Here is a 23,500-nt window from a genome sequence, read left to right on the forward strand (position 1 = left end):
GCTAAAGCCATTTAATGTAACGATTCTAAACGGTATAAATACTGAGAACGTTCCAGAGTTGCAGAATCCTCTGTATCGCCCTGGTGTAAGACCACCACTACGAATCGAAAAATTGCTTGAAACAACTTTATTCATGTTTAGTGTTCAGATATGAATAGCTGGACACATTCCAACTTTCCTTCTCCCCATATCATTTTCCTCCTCACTCCGTCAGCCTCACAATATACTATACAACTAACTAACTAACTAACTAACCATCACGCCGTTTCCCCGCAGGGGTAGGCAGAGAGGACGGACCGCCAAACAACTCGGTCTCGGCACACACTCCTTGCCTCATTCACATTCATACATCGTCTCATACATACTCTTCTATTGTTCTGACTCTTGACATGGCCCGACTCAAGTATCTGATTCACTTGGTCATGCCATGTCTTCCTCGGGCGTCCCAGACTTCTGCTACCATTCACATTTGCATCGTATATTCTCCTTACACTCCTTTCTTCGCTCATTCGCTCTACATGCCCAAACCATCTAAGCGTCCCTTTCTTGATCTTACTCATTACGCTTACATCAGCCTTGCACTCTTTGCGGATATCCACATTCTTCACACGATCATACATGGTTTTCCCACACATACGCCTCAGGGATCTCATTTCAACAGCATTCAATCTACTTTCATCCTTTCTTTGCCAGTTCCATGCCTCACTTCCATACATCAGGGTAAGTACCAGCACTCCATTGTGGACTGCTAACTTCGCTTCTTTGGACAATTTTTTGTTAGCGCCAACTGCGTTCAGTCCTCCATTAATGGAGTTACCTGCATTTACTCTTCTTTCAATATCTCTATCAGCCTTCCCATCTCTCGTAAACATGCTTCCTAAATACACAAATTCATCCACCTGCTCCAAGTATTCCTCATTCACAGCTATATTGCACACTGTTTTCGTACTTTCTCTTTCAAACACCATTACTTTAGACTTACTTACATTCATCATTAACTCATTCTTCACGCATACTTCGTTCATCCTAGACACGAGAGACTGCAGATCATCCATACTATTAGCAATCAGCACCGCATCATCAGCATACAACAGGCAACATACTTTCAGATTACTCAAATTCGCGCCCAATCCCACCTCTTTCAATTCTTGCATACAATTATCCATGTATAGATTGAATAACCACGGTGACATTACGCAGCCTTGTTTAACACCTTTTGTGATATCAAACCACCCCGTAAAACCACCGTTCACCCTAACACATGCAACGCTTCCCTCATATAGAGACGCAATTGCCTGAGTCAGATTCGCATTCACTCCATACTTGGACAACACCTTCCATAGCTTTTTCCTGTCGACTCGGTCGTATGCTTTTTGTAGATCTACAAAGGCACAGAAAAGTTTCTGGTTTTTTGCCAGAAACTTCTCGGTGAGCATACGCAATGAGAAGATCTGGTCCATGCACCCCCTTCCACTCATAAAGGCACCTTGCACATCCCATATTTTATCCTTCGTTTCCTTTCTTACCCTTTCAATCAAAATTCTACCATACAGCTTGCCAACTGAACTTAGCAGGCTAATAGCCCTATGATTCCCACATTCCATACGTGACCCTTTACCTTTGTATAATGGCATGATCACTGCCCTTCTCCAATCTAAAGGCGTGTAACATTCCTTTAAACATTGGTTAAAAAGATTGCACAACCATGTGAGAATTATACGGCTACCTCCTTTAAAATATTCAGCAGCAATATTGTCGAAACCGACAGCCTTACCATTCTTCATACACTTAATTGATCTTTCTATCTCATCTATGCTAATTTCGGTAACATTCAGTCCATCATCATTCATATCTGATTCGCCGCTAGAATCACTGTCACTCACTTCGCTTTCAAAGACTTCCTCAAAATACTTCATCCATCTCTCTTTTATTTTTTCCTCATTCGTCAACATTTTTCCATCTTTCGATTTTATCACTTTCATGCTTCCGGTTTCAGGGCCACACCGGGACCTTTTGACTTCCTTCCAAAACAACTTAATGTTTTCTTGGAAATGGTTTGTCATTTTCATTCCTTCTTCCTCTTCCAGGCGTTTCTTTCGTTCTTTCACTCCAACTCTTACCTTTTTTCCATTCCTTATATACTTCTTTCGCTCGATCCTTCTCTTCGCTGGAAGCACTGCCAGCCGCAATCAGACATAACCATGCTTTCTTCTTCTCTGAGACCAGTGCTTTAATCTCATCATCCCACCATGCATCACCTTTCTTCCTACCTTGCGTACTTATTCCACAAACCTCTCTAGCAGATTCACGCAGACTCACTTTTATGTGGTTCCATGTTTCGTCTATGCTTAGACCGTCCATTTTCTTCTCATTCAATCTCATCTCTGCACAATTCACATACTTACTTCTCTCATTATCGTTTTGTAGTTTTTCTATTTTGATTCTTGTTGGAGCTATTACCGTTTTCACTTTAGAGCGCCAACCGCGAAAGAGGTTTACTCTCGACACCACCAAAAAGTGGTCAGTTTCAACCTCTGCCCCTCTGAAAACTCTCGTGTCCTCGGTAACAGCTCTCAACCTAGAGTCAATTACTACAAAATCGATAATTGACCTCTCATTTCCTCTTTCCCACGTATATTGGTGGATTCCTTTATGATCGAAAAAAGTATTGGACACAAACAGGTTCCACTCTAAACATACTTCAAGTATTCTGTTCCCGTTGTCATTCGTTCTTTTATCCCCAAACATACCTAAGGCCGATTTAAATCCATCACGTCTAATTCCTACCCACCCATTCAAATCGCCTGCCATTATAATCCTTTCATTAATATTTTTCAGTCTCATCACATCATTCACACCAGTCCAAAAATCATCTTTCTCTTCGTCACTCTCAGAATTAACAGGGGCATAACAAACAACAAGAAACACCCTTGTCAAACCGATTTTGAACCTGATCCACATTATTCTCGGACTTACACATTCATACTGCAACATACATTCAATCATTCTGGGAGACAGTAGCGCTGCAACACCCTGACACGCCCTCTCCGTATCTGGTCTCCCAGACCAAATGACGAGCCTATCATTATGCTGCATTGTACCGCTCCCTTTTTTCATACTCTCTGTTACACAAAGTATGTCCAAACATTTGCTAACCATTGTGTCACACAATTCATTCATCTTTCTTTCCATACCTCCTCTAATATTCCACGTACCAATTCGACATTGTTCGAGTTCCTTCCTCCTCTTTGCGCCACCGAAGGGTTGGCGATGTGATGGATAGCGAGCCTCATCGACACCTGTGTCGGCCATTCCCTTCTACGAACTGCTTATCTAGTCTAACATACTGATACTTAGGTATAAATCACTAACATACGAGGAGATAGCATAGTCTTACTGGCTTCGAGCAGTCGGGACTCTTGTAATAAAATAAGAAATTCTTAAGAATTATGCCCACACTGGTATTCAAACCGGTTCGGATTCATTCGGATCCAAGGAGCTTGCAGCTCTTGGACCGTAGAACTAATCCCTTTGTAAACTCCATTTAGGCTAGGCGTTAATAAATTATAATGTTCAGAGTTGGGAAGTTTACCGGTAACGAGTAAAAGCACGCACAGACTAATGATTGAATAATCCAATATAGTTTAACAATATTTATTGAGTGAAATACTGAGAGGCATTTATGTTGGGGCCTTTTAAACGTAAAAGAATGGTCAAGGTGCGTTTCTTATTAATAAGTATTTTTAAGTATTATCGTACTAAAGTACTAAATCGTTTTAAGTATTTAGTTTTGCGCGTGTTGGTATTTCGCCCTTCGAAGGCAATAATGTGTATCCGCCACGTACAGTCTACACATCTAGCCTTTTGAAGGCAATAATGTGTCTTCGCCACGTACAGTCCACATATCTAACCTTTTTAAGGCCATAATGTGTTTTGCCACGTACAGTCTACCTACCTAGCTGTTTGAAGGCAATAATGTGTCTTCGCCACGTACAGTCCACATATCTAGCCTTTTGGAGGCAATAATGTGTCTTTGCCACGTACAGTCCAAATATCTGGCCCTTTGATGGCAATAATGTGTCTTCGCCACGTACAGTCCACATATCTAGCCCTTTGAAGGCAATAATGTGTATTCGCCACGTACAGTCTACATATCTAGCCTTTTGAAGGCAATAATGTGTCTTCGCCACGTACAGTCCACATATCTGGCCATTTGAAGGCAATAATGTGTCTTCGCCACGTACAGTCCGCATATCTAGCCCTTTGAAGGCATAATGTGGCTTAGCTACGTACAGTCCAAATATGTCGCTCTTTGAAGACAATAATGTAGCTTGGCCATGTACACTAGTACAGTCCACATTTTATATGTATGCCATGTAAAAGTCAAAAGAGGTCACACATTAAAATTAAAATGGGTACATTTATCCAAGACATTGTTAGTTCGGGAAAAATCTCGCAATTATACATAAAGATAGCAGTCAATAACAAAAATATACGTTAAAAAATGAAGATAATGATACCAACTGAGCTAATCCGACCCTATTTCCTTCAGTCATATTGTATCATACTTCGAATTAGAACTACCAACATTGTCTTCATTTTCGTAACGCATATTTTATTGACTGCTATCTTCATACATGATCGTAAAATTCATATTGAACTTTAGTTATGATGGCATTTATGCCATCGTGATAGTGTCTTAGATAAATATATCCTATTTTTATATTAATGTGCGACATCTTTTGATTTTTCTGCAAGTTTTGTAAAAATATTTATATTTATTTTTGGTACAACTTAATGAGTAAAACCTTAAGTTGTAATATTTAATTATTGAGGATAGTATTTGCTATTCTCACACGAAAATTTAAAACAGAGTAATCAGAAAAGATAAGGTCTTATCTAGGATTTGAATCCAGGACCTTCGCTTTGCCGGCAGAGAGCGTCGCCCCGCCACTTTATTTTAGGGTGTTGTGATGTCTTAGTGAAAATTAAAAATAATAAGGGTCCTATATTAGATCCCTGTGGCACACCAATGAGGATATGTATGTATAAATTAATCCATAAAATTTTCAGAAAAATCTGTTGACAAACCTTGTCGAAACCTTCGAAAAGTCATTACACTATTCTTTCACACCTTCATGAATATTTATTTTGACTTCGTTATATTATTTTCGTAAGAGAGTGCGCCATTATTTTTCCAGCCAACGTTGGCACCATTCGGTAGCGTGATGCCATCAATCTGTGCTCCTGGCTTCCATGGGTTTCATAATTAAACAGCACTTATTATAATGATCGTTATGAATGCTTTTATTTTAATTAAATCCTAACACCGATGATATTGACGTGCTGAACAATGTGGTTTTTTACACGGAATACGAATATTAGTACTACTGTTGCCAGTTACATTTTTTTACATGTATTAATGAATGAGTGAATACCGTACGAGAGACTCCCAACTGGCCGGAGACAGTCGGGCTTTGACTGGGTCAAGCCAAATCAAGTAATGTTTAATTCTGGATGGTGAACTTTCATCAGGGGATTCTGAGAGTACTTATCTTTTAATCTAGAATGCACTGCAAGTATGCAATTAGGTGATTGAGATATATACAACTGATAAATGACGAAAGGAGTATTCGAAGAGTCTATGATGCAAAAGTGAATGAGAGAATGACGTCTTCCCCGGGGACGCCCGGGGAAGACATGAATGATACATGGAGAAAAATGAGTATTGCTACTTTATAGTGATTTATTTTTGGGGTATTATGCCGTGTTGCGCTACCTCCTTCTTTAGCCAGATGTATCACACATCTGCTCCGATTATGGATACTGTAATGCGGTCCGAAACGATCACTAAAGAAGGTGGTAGAGAAACATCGCATTATCACTATAATACGCCCGTGAAAATCTCAAATATGCATTGCATTTGCATTGATAATATACAATGACGAAATGCGAAAACAATAGAATTTTTATGAACACTTGTTCCGACAGCGTGATAATACGTATTTTAGGTACTCAAAGTTTATTAGGAAACCATCAATTCATTCGTTAAGGGCCTGCAATACTGTTTTTAACCGGATAATTTGAAGAAATTATCAATAAATTTGGAATATTCAATGTTAGTAATTTTTTGAATCGGGTCATGTCATGTCAAGAATAATAAAAATGGCAGAGAATATTTGATACGATGAACGAATGCGAATGAATCAAGCAGGGGTGTGTGCCGAAACAGTTTTGTATGACGGTTCTGTCTGCCTGCCCCGGCGGAGAAACAATGTGCTGTTTAGTTAGTTAATAAGATGTCCCTTTTGGTGCTATAAAACATAAAGAAAGTATAATAAACCGTAATAATCCAATTTTTAGCATTCGGGGTTTTCCGGAAGTGTTCGGAAAAGTTCGGCTAGTACGAAATGAAGCCTCTTAGGCTGAAAGCTTTTAGGTTACGTTAGCGACAAACAGTATTTCGTGAATTTGTCGATTCTGAATGTCGTCTGTAGTTAGTTTTTAGACTTATTGGGAACTGTGGGTAATTGATAGTATTTTTATTATCCAATAATAACTGTTACATACATGTATTGTATTATACATTATTGCATAGAAATTTTGACACATGTAAATAAAACTTCAAAATTTAATTTCTAATTTAGGCAATCGAATTTTTCAAGGAAATTACCTCCATATCTAGCAAGCATGCGCAGTTCCGAAATTCATCATTTTCAAATCAATAATTCTGCATAAATTAAACTTATTGCATTTCACCCACACCCCTAACGCTGCAATGTATTAGAGAGAGACGCAAAGTTGCACCCCACGGCACCGCTTGAAACTATAATGGAAGAAAATTCAAGAAGCTCCCTGAAATTCCGATAGAATCGAGGGTTAAACATTTACTAGTGTCATCTAGCGGAGTCCTCTTGAATATGCTTACAAGTTAAATTTTGCTTGCAAGTTATTATGAGTTAAATCACGTTAGTTCCAATCCAAACCGCTAAAATCGCTAGCGTTTTACAAAGTAAAATTTTCCGCGGAGCTTCTCCATTGTCTTCAAAAGTGTTTTCCATTACGACCACTTGAAATGACAATGTTCCATCTGACACAGCAATGTTAAGCGACAATGAACTCTAATGTGCTTTTCTTTAGAACCCATTATCGCATGACATTGCGGTGTCAGATGAATCCTTGTCAAACCAAGGGGTCGATTAGTAACTTTTAGAGGGAAAACATTTATTTGCGTTCGCCATGTTATTTTGACAGTGTCACATTTTCACAGATAATGTTCAATGCCACACGAAACAGTGAAAATAATATGTAATTCCGTTAAATTTACGGTGGTGTCATAAATCTTATCTCAAGTGTTTGTTTGGCATCCTAACCGCGTTTTCCGTTTCAGTATTAAATTGTTATAATACGATATCAGTGTTTTTCAAGTAACGATATTATGTAAATACAGTTAAGATGTTTGTTGTCAGTGCAAAATGATGAAATTTGTGTTCGACTGAAAACAGGATACCTACGGAGGTGAAATATGTGTTTTTACTCAAGGTAAATCAGCGTCTTTATAAACTTTATTATTGACAGTATTTCGTTCATATTTCTAATCATAAATACTTATTGTAAATACACGATGTGTTTGATGTATTTATAGGAGAAAAAGAAATAAATAGTTATAACCTGTGAGTTTTAACGATATTCAAAGGGTTACAAAATTTTCTAATCCAATATTATCACTTCAATCATGTTATTTTTAATATTATGATCAAGAATTCAATTGGAAATCCTGTAACGTCACACAAATAATCCTTTCGTAGAAAATATTATTTACTAAATAAAAAAAGACTATTTAAATTGATACGGGTCTCATCTAAAAATCTCTTGAAAATTGAAAAAATTTTCTTTTTGAAATTTCTAGGTCAACACAACATGTTTATGCCTACAACATCACTTCTTTAATGACTAAGGAGCTTTGAAATTTCCACGTCAGCTATGCTAAGTAAATTGCCGATCAACCGGAGCAATCGCAGATTAAATTCCTTATTTTCAAATACAGGATTGTCCAAAACAATGTTACCATTTACATGGGATTGACTTTTATTTTAATGACATAACACACACTATTTACACAAGTCCAAATAATTCCTATTATCGTAATCATTTATGTAATATTGTAGTTCCATAATTATGTTCCACAATAATAGTAAAATAAAGAATGTATAGATAAAAAATCAGTCATTTTAAATACATGTAGGATTACGAAAGATTTTTTTAAATATTTATATTGAGGGATCATTAGGATTTATAGGTCCAGTTAGGAGTTCTACCGAGCAGAACCCTCTGATATGAAAATATCTGGAATCGGTGAATTATTTTCCTATTTGATCTCTGGTATGTTGTTCTTGTATTGTTTTGTATTTATTATGCTTATATAATGCACTTGCATAATGTGGATTGACTAGATTATCATTTTTGGAAAATTGTGTGGAAGGGTTTAGTTTTTCCTGTGGGGAAGATTTAACCCGGAAATAAAATCGGAAAAAAATAAATTAAAATATTATTGTTATTTGTAGTTTTTTTTTTTAAATTATGTAATACCATATGAGCTGTAACATTTGGTAAAATTTCGATCGCGCTGGCCTCGCTTATTATGAATATTTTTTAGATAAAACCTTTAGATTCACCTTAATTACTGTACGACATAACTTTTAACCTTCGGGGAGGTGGAAAATATTGCAATAAAAATTTCAATTACGTAAAATTAAAATTAGCTTTCGTTTTGTGAAACGAGACCGTCCATTTTCAAACTTTACTTTTACTGTCAAACGTCATTTTGTTTTGTTGGTATTTCTGTTACTATGGGGCGAAACGAACGGCTAGAAGTGGCTAGAAACATAATCGCGCGGGCGTTTTTTTTAATATTAAAAAATTCCGTCAAATTAGTATTTACCTAATATGCATGCATTGTGTGCGTTGTGATTGAATTTTATTAGCTGGATTTTATTTTTTTACGTTCAAATTTTATTTAAGTAAACTATATCTGCGATGTTGAGCGGCTACGCTAAGTTTGTAATACAAAAAAAAGTGCCCCTTTTATAGCGCCTGCTCGCGTCAAGGCAAGAAAAACATCCCAGTTTTCAATTAGTTTAGCGGCTACGCTAGGTTTGTGTAACATGGTTTGTGATTCAAAAGAAAGTGTCCCTTTTATACCGCCTGCTCGCGTCAAGGCAAGAAAAACATCCCAGTTTTCAATTAGTTTAGTGGCTACGCTAGGTTTGTGTAACATGGTTTTTGAGATATATATATATATATATATATCTATATAAAATATATATCTATATATATATAAAACTACAACAAACCTAGCGTAGCCGCTAAACTATTTTAAAACTGGGATGTTTTTCTTGCCTTGACGCGAGCAGGCGGTATAAAAGGGACACTTTTTTTGAATCACAAACCATGTTACACAAACCTAGCGTAGCCGCTAAACTAATTGAAAACTGGGATGTTTTTCTTGCCTTGACGCGAGCAGGCGGTATAAAAGGGACACTTTCTTTTGAATCACAAACCATGTTACACAAACCTAGCGTAGCCGCTAAACTAATTGAAAACTGGGATGTTTTTCTTGCCTTGACGCGAGCAGGCGCTATAAAAGGGGCACTTTTTTTTGTATTACAAACTTAGCGTAGCCGCTCAACATCGCAGATATAGTTTACTTAAATAAAATTTGAACGTAAAAAAATAAAATCCAGCTAATAAATTTCAATCACAACGCACATAATGCATGCATATTAGGTAAATACTAATTTGACGGAATTTTTTAACATTAAAAAAAACGCCCGCGCGATTGTCTCTAGCTACTTCTAGCCGTTCGTTTTGTCCTATAGTAACAGAAATACCAACAAAACAAAATGACATTTGACAATAAACAAATAAAAGTTTGAAAATGGACGGTCTCGTTTCACAAAACGAAAGCTGATTTTAGTTTTACGTAATTGAAATTTTTATTGCAATATGTTCCACCTCCCCGAAGGTTAAAAGTTTTGTCGTACAGTAATTAAGGTGAATCTAAAGGTTTTATCTAAAAAATATTCATAATAAGCGAGGCCAGCGCGATCGAAATTTTACCTAACATTTTTTTGGACAACCCTGTACATATATTTAAATTATCTTTTGTTTTCTTGAATGAATGTATGAATAAAGTGGAAATTAAAATACTTCCCCACATCCGAACGAGCTGAAACTTGGCAGATAGTCTCTTTGTCTACGACAATGTATTCTATAAACTTTTGATGGCAATCACACATAAAACATGGACAAATATGCATTTCTCTGAAATTACATGACATTATATATATTTTTTTTATTTATTTCATTTTTAGGGGCTTTTACGTAAAAATAGTAAAAATTATTCAGTATTTCTTATACACAATTTAATTGCCCCAGTAACAATCTTTTTTATTTGTTAAGTGATAAATTAAAGATGTCCACCGACTGGGTATAATTATTTCCCTGGATAAGTATTCTGAACAATGACGAATATATTTCTCTATTGGGCTTTTAAGTACATAACAATTACAAATTTCTTTTTTAACAACAGTATAAAACAAACAATAGAAAATCTAAATAAAATATAATGATTTCTCATACATTATTTACATTTAAAAAGTGGTGGACTAATTTGGCTTTAAATGTATTGAAGTTTAAATTAAATATGTCAGCGACATCACTTAGAGCGGGAGCACACAGAGAGCGGTCAGAGTTCTGCGTTCTAGTGACCGTTGACCGCTCAAGAGTTCCAAAGCACACAAGCGGCGTTCAAATTCTCGCGTTCTAGTTTCGTTTGGGTCTTTGCATATGCAACATGTCACTAGAAAGTTCATCATCCGATGAAGAATTATTGCTCTTGTGGAGCTTAGCAGCTTCTAAAAAGAAAAGGAAGTATTGGGTGCACCCAATCAACACAACGCGAGAAGAACAAGGCGAATTTACTAGTATTTTTCAGGATTTACTTAAAGGTGAACAACGATTCTATATTTTTATAATTTACATCACTTAAATCGTATAATAAACTCCTTTCCCTAACCAATTCAATAAACTTTTCCGTGTTTGTAACCTCAGACATCGCGGCGTTCTGGCGTTCTCTGCCTCGGCGGGAAAAGAACTCTTACATAAATAAACCACTCTCTAGATCGATATCTTCGGGCTTTTTGTATGGCGCCATTTTGTCACCCCCTTAACCACAGACGACCACAGATAAAACGGTCGTTTGGTCCAGACAGGTAAATATATCGTGGACCATAAATAAATCTCAAGGCCATTTAAAAAAAGTGTAACCATAAACAATATAACTACACCCAGCGAACATCGTTCATTCAATAGCCCACAAAAATTATATTTTAAAAATAAAAATATTGGAATGCACGAAAAGGAAAATAAAAAAAAACCCACAGCTATGCACACATAAAAATACTTTTTATTTTCAAAAAGACAATGGACAGTAATACAAAACAGGGTCAGTACAACCGATGTATTGAGCATTGATTTATCATTGAAGTAGAAGATAAAACTAATATATCTAAACAAAACATGAAACAGAACAAGACACAGAAAAATAAAAAGTAACGGTCTCAACTAGGAATCGAACCCAGTCTTACTGCAACAACTTAATAGGATTTAATTTGACCTTGCACAAAAATACAAGAATAAATACACAAAATACATATTCAACAAATTTAAGTGTTCATTATTATTGCCACAGCACTAGAAGTTATTCAAATTCTCCTGCAAGGGTTTCATATAATTTCCACAGCTCTGTCGTCAGCAAACATCATGGAAAATGCTGGTTAAATCTGAATACTTACATGATGCAATTCTGGAGAGGTTTAAATGACCGTGTTTGATGTAATCGTGGCTTTTTTTAGCAGTTTTAGCATCCTAATGCGTGGTATAGTATCGCGTCGGAATACGGATAGGTCTGAAAAGGAAAATTAATTAATTATTAGCCAATGAAGTACATTCAGGAATCAGGAATATTGTATCAAAGAATGAGAGGTTAGTACCTGTATTTAACAACGGGTTCGGGTCCTTCTTTCAGTTGAAGGAGATAGACAGGATATTATATGATGACTGGAAGATTAAGCGTTGCCAAGCATTCTTTTTTTATCCCAAAAGTACCGTATTTTTGCTTTGAATTGCGAAATGACACCCACAAACAAACGTATTTCTTGCTGCTTCTTGCTAGCACCGGATTATCGAATCCGTCTGAGCAACCTTTATCACAACACGGCATTAATTTATCACCTTGAAGAATTCTAGCGGGCAACATTATTTTTAGATGGGTTAGAAGATTTTCAAAATTCAAAATATTTACGCTAAAAACTTCCAACTGACTAACTTTCGAAATGGCGTTTTGGAAATTACCGTTAATTTTTATCGCAGCATAACACATGCTTAGCTTCTCTTTCTGTTACACAAGTCGCTATGGTAGAGAGCGAGAGATCAAACTACAATTTTTGCTCTGAGCCAATGAGATCTGAGCTTTCAGCCACAACAGCTTTGTCTATAAGAATTTGGGTATTGAATAACTCCTCCCATCAGGGTTACAAGGTCAGACGGGAGTTGTACGCCCCTGACCGCCGCGGTCTGACTGCCCGCTGTGTGCGTTATTGTTATAGTATCAGTACATTCTAAGGCTAGCTTTAGACTTGTAAGTTTTTTCGTAAATTTACGACTTCTAGCCAATGGGCATCTTGCATTTTGAAAATCCAATACGCCCATTGGATAGAAGTCGTAAATTTACGAAAAAACTTACAAGTCTAAAGCTAGCCTAATGAACGCCGAACGCGGAACTCGGAACTCGGAACTCCTGACCGCTCTCTGTGTGCTCCCGCTCTTAGTTCATTGCCCAACCTATGTATTCTTTCTAACACAGAATTCGTAGCGAAGTTATTGTTTTAGAATAAAATATTCCGTCTAGTATATTTTGGAGGTATGTGTAAAGATGGCAAATTTATAGTGTCAGGGCAGTCTAACCTTGAATGAACAATTTTATATAATAAAAGGAGATCAAATATTTTTCGCCTTTCAGATAATTTCGATAAGTTAAGTTTACTGCGTAAATTGACATAATTGATTTCAATAATAGGAATACCAATTTTGTAATTAATAAAACGTAAAAATTTATTTTGAATTTTTTCAATTTGTAAACAATGAGAGTTGAAATGAGGACACCAAATGGTTGAATTGTATTCAACCTGACTTCTAACCAGAGACGTGTATAGTAATTTTATATTTTTTATGTTAATCGATTCTGAGAATAAATCCAAGCATTTGTAATCCCTTACTGGTAATGCTATTAATGTGATTCAAGAAGCGTAATTTGGAGTCAAAGATAACTCCAAGGTTATTGAATTCAAAGACTCTTGTTAGATTGGCATTGTTAATTGAGTAGTCGAATAATAAAGGGGTTTGAGATCTATGGAAACTGATCGTTTGGCATTTATTGATATTAAGATGTAATTTGTTTACGATGCACCATTCATAAAGTTTATTTAAGTTCATTTGTAGAGTTAAACAATCAGAAGAATTACCGATCGATTTAAACATTTTTAGATCGTCGGCGAATAGAAGAAAGTGAATATTATCGAAAATTTGTGAAATGTCATTAATAAATAGTAGGAAAAGAATTGGTCCGAGGTGGGAACCTTGGGGGACCCCACTTAAGGCAAAAAAAGTGTAAGAAGTTGTGGAGGTAATTTTTACAGATAATTTTCTGTATGATAAGTAACTTCTAAGCCATTCGAGAAAGTTGCCGCTTATTCCCAAGTGTTCTAATTTTTCCAATAAAATGCGATGAGAAACAGTATCAAAGGCTTTGCTAAAGTCAGTATAAATTGTTTCAACTTGAAGACCCTTGGACAGTGCATTAGAAATAAAATTTTCGTAAAGCAATAAGTTAGATGACGTAGATCTGTCTGGCATAAAACCATGTTGAAATGTTGATATAATTGGTTTAATTTGATGCATAATTTTACTTAATATAATCTTTTCTAAAAGTTTAGGTAGTGATGACATAATACATATGGATCTATAATTTTCAATTTGACATTTATCTCCTTTTTTAAAAATAGGTGTTATAAAGCTACTTTTCCAAATTTCAGGAGCATGTAGATAAGGATAAATTGAAAATTATAGTAATAGGAAGAGCTAGAACATGAATACAGTTTTTAAGTAATATTGAGGGAATCATATCTGTTTGATAAAAGTCACAACATCATTTACTACCACATGGATGTTATGCAAGTTGAGTGAGCTTTCGGTAAATTGGGGTTTATCAGATAATATGTTGTCATTGTCTTCAACATATACACTCTTGAAGAAATCTGCAAATAAATTTACAATATCGTTTTTGTTATGACCCACTTTTTTCCCGTAAAACATTATTTTTTCCCTTTTTGTTCGTTATTTTTCCGAAAGGAGTTAGCGTAATTCCAAAATTTATGAATATTTATTAAAATAGAATTTTCAACATTGTTGGTGTATTTCTTGAAACATACTTTCGATTTCCTAGTACAATCTTTACGCAGAATGGAGAATGCGATATAATTATTTAGCGTTCTATTCATTTTATAAAGTTTGTGGGCATTTTTTTTATCGTACGTTAGATTAATTAGTTCAGAATCGAACCATTTAGGGAATTTAGAAGTGTAATATTTTTGCAGGGGTACAAAGCTATCGATTGCTTGATAAATTACATTGTAAAAGTATTCTAAGGCCTCATTTAAACTTGAGCTTTTACAAGTGAGATCATAAGCCCAATTCTAAGTAGATAAAAATTCTATAATCTTTGGGTAATCTGCTTTTTCAAAATTACGCTTGTCAATCGTGGGTTCAATTATCATAACATAAGTATTGAGGTAATTAATTATTAGAGGGGGTGGTATTTATCGAATGGAAGAATCATTTCATCAGAGGCATACACATTAACACTAGAATAATTTGTAAAGACAAGATCGAGAAGACGAGAATTGATGTTGTACACATGGTTTTTCTGATGCAGATTTAAAAAGTTCGATATTTCTATAATTTCATGGGAGCCATGATTGATGCTGTCCGGACTCGAGGACGCGATGTTCTCAATGTCCCATACAATATTTGGAATGTTGTAGTCACCAATCAGAATAAATGTAGCATCAGGGAATTTTCTTCGTATAGTTTCAACTTCAAGGTGGTGCTCCTTATATGTTTGCAGGCCGGAGGATGGTGGTATATATGTGCAACCGATTATAAGTTTTTCATTTTTTAAGGAAACCATTACAAACACTTGTTCAAGATGTTTGTGAAGGCATTTCAGTTTCTTCGAATTCATTTTGATTGATACTGACAATAGTACGTCGCCACCTCTTGTTTTATTGCTGGAACTTTGACATCTGTCGTTTCTGTAAATGAAATGATCAAAAAGCCCCAGTTCTTGATCGTTTATGTCAGCATTTAGCCATGTTTCAGTAAGGGCATAAATTTCGTAATTCATCGTTGGTAATGTACATTTTAGTTCTTGAAGTTTCGTTCTCAGTCCTCTTACATTTTGATAATATATTATTAGTTTGTGGGTCAGTTTTTTGGATTTAATTTTACAATTTTTGGGTGATTATTAATGTACTTGATTGTAATGTCTTGCTCACCCGATGATTGCCTATTTTTTAGTTCGATTCGTAAATTATTTAGATAGTTCCTTTGAGCAATTGATTGGTCAGGGTACATGCGGATGTTATTCTTCAGCGAGTGTTTTTTGCCGAGTAGGATTTTCGGCCATTTAGATTCAGGGAACTCGACTTTTACACCCCTCGGTTTATTAGTATCCCTTTTCCCTATTCTGTAAACTTTCAGGTCAAGAGAATTGGTAGAGTTGTCCAGGTCGAAAATGATTTTTTTTTATGCTGGCAGTGTCGTCTTTCATAATATCAGTCTGGGTTATTGCTTTGCTTTCGGGGAAGTTACATATTATAATATTTTTTTCCCTTAAATTTTCATCATTCATCTCAGCAATAATATCACAGATGTTATTTGTCTGCAAATTAGTAGTGGTTACAGCAGGAGGAATATTTTTGTACACTGATAATTCGCCTTCTAGGGTAGCCATTCTTGCAGCCATTTGGCCTATGGACCCTAGGATATTATTAGTTTTGGGCATTATTTTGGCAATATGCTCCTTTGTAAATTAATTGGGATTATTGGGATCCATCACAATACTTGTTAGTGCATTGATGGCATCTTGTGCAAGGGATATGTATGTCTGCGCATCCATGATGAGTTCGGATTTAGGTTTGTAAAAATTAAAAATTTATAGTAGGTTGAACTCCCCTGATTACTGTCTGGAATAAAGTTCACTTACAGGTAGTAATGAGTAGGTATCAGTACCTACTACGGTCACAAGGCGTGCGGAAATGCAGGTTAATGCAGGTGCCTTTGGTGTAACAATAATATTAAATATTGAATTTAAGTAAAGTTATTATTATTTGTTATGAAAACTTCGGGCTTTTATTTTATTGTTGAGGACACAAAGAAATGAGCAGATTCACAACTTTTACACTGGAACACAATGGCACAAGAGTAGTGTGTTAAGTTTTATTTAAAATATTTTGTGGACAGAAATAATTCCTGACTGGTTTAGTTTACTGTTGTTGAGTGTTGAATATTGATATTGTAATGAGTCCCAGAATTTCTGTACTGAAATAAATCACGACTTCTACTATTACGTATTAGAATCCGTAAACATATCAAGTTGATTGAATGCATTGTTATCGACAACGAGCCTATTTACCGAGTTTCAGCTCGACCGGATGTAGGAAAGTGGATTAATTTCCACTTCCAAGATTCCGCTTTATTCATTAATTAATTTATTTATTCAATCAAGAAAACAAAACCGAAATTCAAAAGGATGTACATATTTAAAATGAACATTGTCTAATTTTTCACTATTTTTTACAAAACTTTTTTGAAACTTTCGATACTATCGGTGTGATTTTCATGAACACGTGTTACGACATCGTATATTTAATATGTATTTGTAATTTACTAAAAATTATTCAGGAATCCTATTAATTTATTAGTTAAGGGATGCAATCCCGTTTTTAACCATGATTAAAAATAATTTAAAGATACATTTTTCTCCCTTTACGCAATATGAATAGTTCAGTCGGCATAAAAACTCGATTCTTTCTGTAAAGGCATTCAAATACGATATTGGATTGAATCACCGGTATAATATTTTATTTGTATGTCTTTCTCGATAGTACTTTTTTATACGGACAAAACTATTTATTTAATAATAATAATAATAAATTTATTTCACATAAAAATCATACAATAAAACATGCGGAAACTTTGACTAGCCAACTAGGAATGGATCCTGTTTTAGGCCAGTCTAAAACAGGATGACAGGATCTATTTATATTCATTTATATCGATTGATCGATTGATTTATATTCATATTGCATATGTACGGGCGCAAATAAATAATTCAACTTAACGTTTTAAAGCATAACTTGCAAAAATGATTCAATCGTAGGTTGTAATCAATGCGTAATTTGAAAAAATGATATGTAATGCTGATAAGAATGCATATCTATTAACCTAACATAAATACATTTTCTATCGCTTTCCGTGTTCCAGGGACTCGATTCTTGATGAAGTCATTCCACTCGAACAACGAGTGGTTCGAATCACTCCTTGTTCGATTGGAATGACTTTGGCGTTTGGCGTAGGTATGTACCTTCGACAAGACTAAGAATAATGCCGACCAATTAGTACTTTCGACGGCTATTACGAACGGCCTGGATTGAAGAATCGATACCCTGGTGGTGCCACAAGCGACAAGTAATGTCATTTTTTTCATTTTTTCATTGAAATTGACAAAACTTTTTCTCTTGAAATATCGAAATAATTCGAAACGAATCTAATAGAAAAGGTTTTTTTCAAATCGGTGGGAATAGACAGCACTTTTGATGTTCTGTTCAGTTGATCACGCTATTAGATTGTCATGATGTTTTTGTTGTTTTCTTACCAATACCGTTTACGGAAGCGTATTTTGAAAGTATACAATTTTAGAACGCAGAAGTCCGTAGGCAATCTATTAATCGCGTATATATTCAAATCTAAATTGTTTGTCACAGTGTTAGAAATTATGTCTGTGTTTTTACGCAGCAATCCCAAAACTAGTATTATAAATGCCAAAGTGTGTTTGTTTGTTTGTTTGTCCTTCTTTCACGTCGCAACGGAGCGACCGATCGACGTGATTTTTTTCAATGATATAACCCTTCTAACATTGGCAAATATGTATATTTAAAAGACTGTTTATAATGTAAATAAATAAAATAAAATAATTTCTAGCCAAAATGAAAAACCTGAACACCTGTAGAAAATGTTACATATTTGTTTTTTTTTTAAATTTATTTATTTATACAAATAATGTACTAGGGGCCAGTTGTTTCGCACAATTTCAAATGTAACATTGTCATAAAATTGACATCCATTCAGCGCCATTTTGTTTTTTCCACACTTGAAAGGTCCCCATTGAGGCTAGGACTTTGGCGTGAAACTCGAAGCGTTTTGGTATTTCACCCTGATTATATCTCTGTCCCGCTAAACGCCTCGACCCGTAAAATGGACGAAAGGGACAACTGCAGCAATCTTAGGACGGATTGTTTACGAGAATTTGAACAATTCATCAAATTTCAACATTCATTTTCGGATTCTGTGAAAGTCCTATTTAAGTTCTGTTATTATATCATTATTGGCTAATTGCTTGACAGAACTGAAATAAAAACATAACTTAAAAAAATCTTTCCCAGAACTTGAAAATTATCTTTGAAATTTGATGAATTGTTCGAATTCTGCGAAAAAACCCGTACTTAGAATTGGCATTTAACGTTTCAACTGTCAAGAAAACAAAATTGCGCTGAATAGCCATTTGATGACTTTGTCACACATGAATTTCTGCGAAAACTGGGCCTAACATAGACATATGAATATTAGTAGACCTGCCCTAAGTGATTAAAAGCGTATTATTCCCCACTCCCCATACCGGTTCCATTGGAGCCGGCTGGGCTCGCGTATGGCTTCCCGTGAATCTTGAGAATGTGACGTCATCATTCTTGTTCGAACTAGCGTCGAGCTATGGTCGAGGCATTTTATGAAATAACACGGCAAAATAGTGGCTTGTGATATGAAAACTTGTAAAAATAGATGTGAAAAAGAGAATAAACCAAATTGTCGTATTACATTCCATATGTAAGCATAATTTTAAGCTTATTCACGTCGTATAATATGAATCAGTTGTAGAAACATATACTATCACATCGAGATACATCTGGTCGAATGTAGCGATTCTCAAGTGTGCGCATCGTTGTTACTGGGAAGTAAATTATGAAAACTTATAAAAGTGTCTTAACTAAATACGTAAACAAAATATTCGACTCTGAAAATAGAAGAAATTTTTTTTTTGCCGAATTTGGACTTCGCAAATTTGTTCATAACGTGGCGAGTAATTTGCGCTCCCATGTAAAAATGTCTATTCATTCAAAAGCAGATTTTACTTTTAAGAACTAAATGGTGATATTATAATGCGAGATGCCTATATACTGTCAGATTGATTTATTGACGAATCACAGTCAGCTTTACCCCCTTCGTTCTTCAACAGTTGATTTTACCCCTCACCTTTAATTTCTAGTCTATATATTCATATGTCTGTGGGGCCTAAGAATTGATTAATGCAGCCTCGTTAATCACATATTACAGCGTTAGTACACTATGGGTGCGTTTTGGCCTTGCATAATTTCAAAATACGCGTGTTCTAATCGAGGGTAGGAAGTATACGCACAAAACAAACATACTTTCTAAAGAATTTATTTTTTTGTATTTCTGAAATTATACACCGCTAGTACACTATGGGTAGGTTTTGGTCTTGAATACTTTCAAAATACGACCCACGGGAAGAGGTGATTTATGTAGTTGGGTATAAATTGCTGAGCCGCCAACCTTTATGACAGCCGCTGACATTTGATTGTAAGCTTAGCCAACGAACTTTGTTGAAATCACAATGGATGGCGCTAGGTCTACAGATTGTATGGTAGGTGGGTAGCTAAAAGCTTGATGGAATTGGACGCTAAGTCAGTTTTTAACAAAAAACATATCATTTTTGATTTGGTAGGTACTGTAGGTGTTCCCCATGATGAAGTTATGGGGGCCTACTCTGTATCTTTCGGGTTAACAAACCAGTAATTTCGTTGTTCAACCTTTCCTTACCGGTGCTGTCAAATGAGTGAACATCGTCTCTAATTAATAAAATATCTCTCTAAATATACTAAACACAAAGTTCAAATATTAGGTATTCCTCCGCAATACATTTATGTATTGCATTAAGGAATTACAATACATAAATATTCATGGTAGGACGAAGAATTTTTGGACACCGTAAGGGAGGTGTTAATACGGGTTTATGACGTGGCTAAAAAAACGTACAACTCCCCTTTTAGAAAGTTTTTATTTTTCATGCTTAACGTGCGCTTAGAGCTATTATTTATTTAATAATAATTAATAATTGACAAATATTGTCTTTTATGGTTCAAACATTTCAAAAATACCAAAAAAATCTTGCCGTGCATTTATCTCGCTTACAAAGGGTCAAAAAATTCAAATATTTTATTTTGGAAGATGATGTTGAATCATTTCCTTTCAGAAAGCATACTACTAAATATCTGAATAATCTGAACACCTTAACACCTGCCACCCACCTGGGAACCTGCGGTCCTTAAGTTCCTTAGCCACAAAAAAGGGTATAAAAAATAATAAACATGTTTTAAATTGTATACAACTAATTCTTCTTCTTCTTCAATGGCGCCACAGCCCATTTCGAACCTTGGCCTCCTTTAACATGAGCCTCCACCGCCCTCTATACAACTAATAAATAACCATTAATGTATGGTAAACAGTTGTATATCAGTGTTTTAAAATTTAAATCGTGTTTATTAGTAAGGGAATATGTGTTTCGTCATGGAGACGTTGTTTTAGTGGTTTATATTTTTTTAACTTTTGGTGTTGCCATAAAGCAAATTTAACGCTTACAGTGCCCTTTTTCTCTATAGTTATTTGTCAGACTTTACCTACCCATATATAATTATTGTGGTCATTGAGTAACAATTACGCTACCTATCCCTTGACCTCACTCCCATACCCTTTTAAAAAAAGATAAAAAACGGACTTTTACCTTTATTCCGCTCTACCATTATTAAACCCAACAATAGGTACGTATAATAATGAAGTCAATGTAGTCGTATCGACTGACTTGGTATTTCGTTGCTCGCTTCTGTGGGTAAGGTCATATGCCGTTTAGGGGTGTGGAGAGGGGGGCAAGAGGAGAGGTACACACCCAGAGGGGGGTGTAGACCAAGAGGGGGTGGTACACCTGAGGGGGTGAATTATCATTATAGTCGTTGTAGTTTGCCGTCGGGGTCAGATTACAGAAAATCGCGGGTGGGATAGGGTTATTTTATAGGATTATCTTAAAAGTTACAGAGAAATATTAAAAATAAAGAAGAAATTTCAGTAATCCAACATTGATTATGACAAATAAAAACAAAGTGATGTCACTTTCAACTGTTGTGAAGTAGTATTTTGAGAAATTCAAACAATCAGGAATGGATTAGCCCGGAGGAAATCTAAGCTGAAATCCCAACATGTCGCTAATGGAGTGTGTGAACAAGTACATTGTTTCCACGTGAATTACTTTTCGATGAATTTGTAACTTGTTTTACATTTTAAAGTGGTGTACCTTCATCAAACCATTTTTGATAATATTTTGTGGCTCGTTTAACGGAATTCGTGGAAGCTTAATCCGATGCGAACTTTTCGAGGTTCTTGTGAGTGTCACTCAAGAAGAAAAAATGTCAATAACAGGTAGATTTGAAATTATTTTACTTGTCTAATAATAATATTTCTTTGGTTTATTTACATACACTGTATAAAGAACCAAATATATAATATAAATGTATTTTCCCACCAAAAACACATGTTTATAAACTTTTCGAAGCGGTCAAGGGCGGAACTAACAAACCTTTTCATTCATTTAAGATTGCACACCTTTGTACAAATACGGTATTAGTATTTTTTAAATTATTTTTTCCATAATATTTTTATGGACTACCTAGCAGAGATTAGAGAGGGTAACATTTTTGTCTGAAAACTTGAAATTTAAATCTCCCGCGAAATTGCATGTTGGTAAGTAAGTACTTACCGATTCAATCTCTACTTGATTTAATTTTTCATCTTCAGCATCCCCGTCCATATGGCAACACACAATTTGTCGAATTTTGCTTTGGTGGTCATCGTTCGTGAATTTGTGCGTTTTAATAAACATTCGAACACTATTATCAACTAGTTATTCGTGGAAAATTGTGCAAAAATGTATTATTCGGGTTCTAAATCAACACAAGTTCTTAGTTCGGTAGTTTTGCGAGGAAAATAGATTTTTCCCGGGCCGCCTGACAGCTCGGAGTTATCTTTTCAATTTGGTGTTCGGTCACAGATTTGTGACCTAATTCGTCAAGGTGCGTTTTGTTTTTATTATTTACAATGTCGCAGATGCAACGAATTGCTATACATAGTTGAATTAATGATGCATTTTGTTGAATATGACGCATTTAGGGAGGAACAAAGGTCGATATCTGCGGACAATACGATTGGAAATAGAACCGAGGAGCACTGATATTGTTTTGTTTTTGCGTAAAAGGAAAAAACAAATTAATTTTTAATATTGGCTTGCTGTTAGAATGGTCACTATGAAATTTATTTGTGAACATTGTAAACTCTATTGACTGTAGCGGTCCAGTAATTAAAGACCTACTCTAGCGGTTTCTCATTTACCAGGACACTTCGTTCGTGGTCTTCTTAGTTCATGCACACCTTTCCTTCTAGGATTCCCTTCGCCTTTTTTATTATTTTTTATGTGAATGCTGCACAAGAGTCCCTGGTGCCAGTGGGACTATGGTATGTTGTGAGGCTGAATGGGGGAAGGGACAGGGATGGGAAAGAAGAAGGTGGGTATGCATTGCACTGGATTCACCAATCATGGCCATATGCTCGCCCATCCAACAATTTCTGGAGGAAGGCAGAATTCATTAGAGGCGTGTTTTAAATATCTTAGCTGCGGGAAATTTTAAAGTCTGGACCAATTGATAGATTCAAAATGTATTGTAGGAGCCACATTGTGAACATATAGTATATAAGTTATAATTAACTAGTAATTTGTAAACTTTGATGTACAAATTACAATAAAATGAATAAATATAGCTGTGAGACGCAGAGGCTTTTGCACTATTCATGTTGTTTTGTGGCAGATTAGGCCAACTAACACACTTCAGGCGGGAATGGTAGTTCCACCTTTTACGCCGGTTAAGGCATTGCTGTCCGATAATTCTTTATGAATATCGTACACCAATCTTTTTTAACTACA

The 23,500-nt window shown here is 35.4% G+C and overlaps 1 protein-coding gene across 3 annotated transcripts in view; it reads left to right on the plus strand.

Annotated features, from left to right (window-relative positions):
- Positions 1–7,305: 7,305 nt before the first annotated feature.
- The window catches only part of LOC149410716 (synaptic vesicle glycoprotein 2B-like), a 56,187-nt gene continuing 39,992 nt past the window's right edge, over positions 7,306–23,500 (plus strand). For 2 of the 3 annotated variants that reach the window (XM_089648438.1, XM_089648440.1), the window contains exon 1: positions 22,362–22,595. The gene's annotated coding sequence lies outside the window, so the exon portion shown is untranslated. Of the gene's footprint in view, positions 7,543–22,361; positions 22,596–23,500 lie in introns of those variants that run through there. The other variant, XM_089648439.1, reaches the window with a different exon arrangement.

The sequence above is a fragment of the Hesperophylax consimilis genome, chromosome 27 (genome assembly GCF_061612785.1).
Source record: "Hesperophylax consimilis isolate HC1 chromosome 27, BYU_Hcon_1.0, whole genome shotgun sequence".
Lineage (NCBI taxonomy): Eukaryota > Metazoa > Arthropoda > Insecta > Trichoptera > Limnephilidae > Hesperophylax > Hesperophylax consimilis.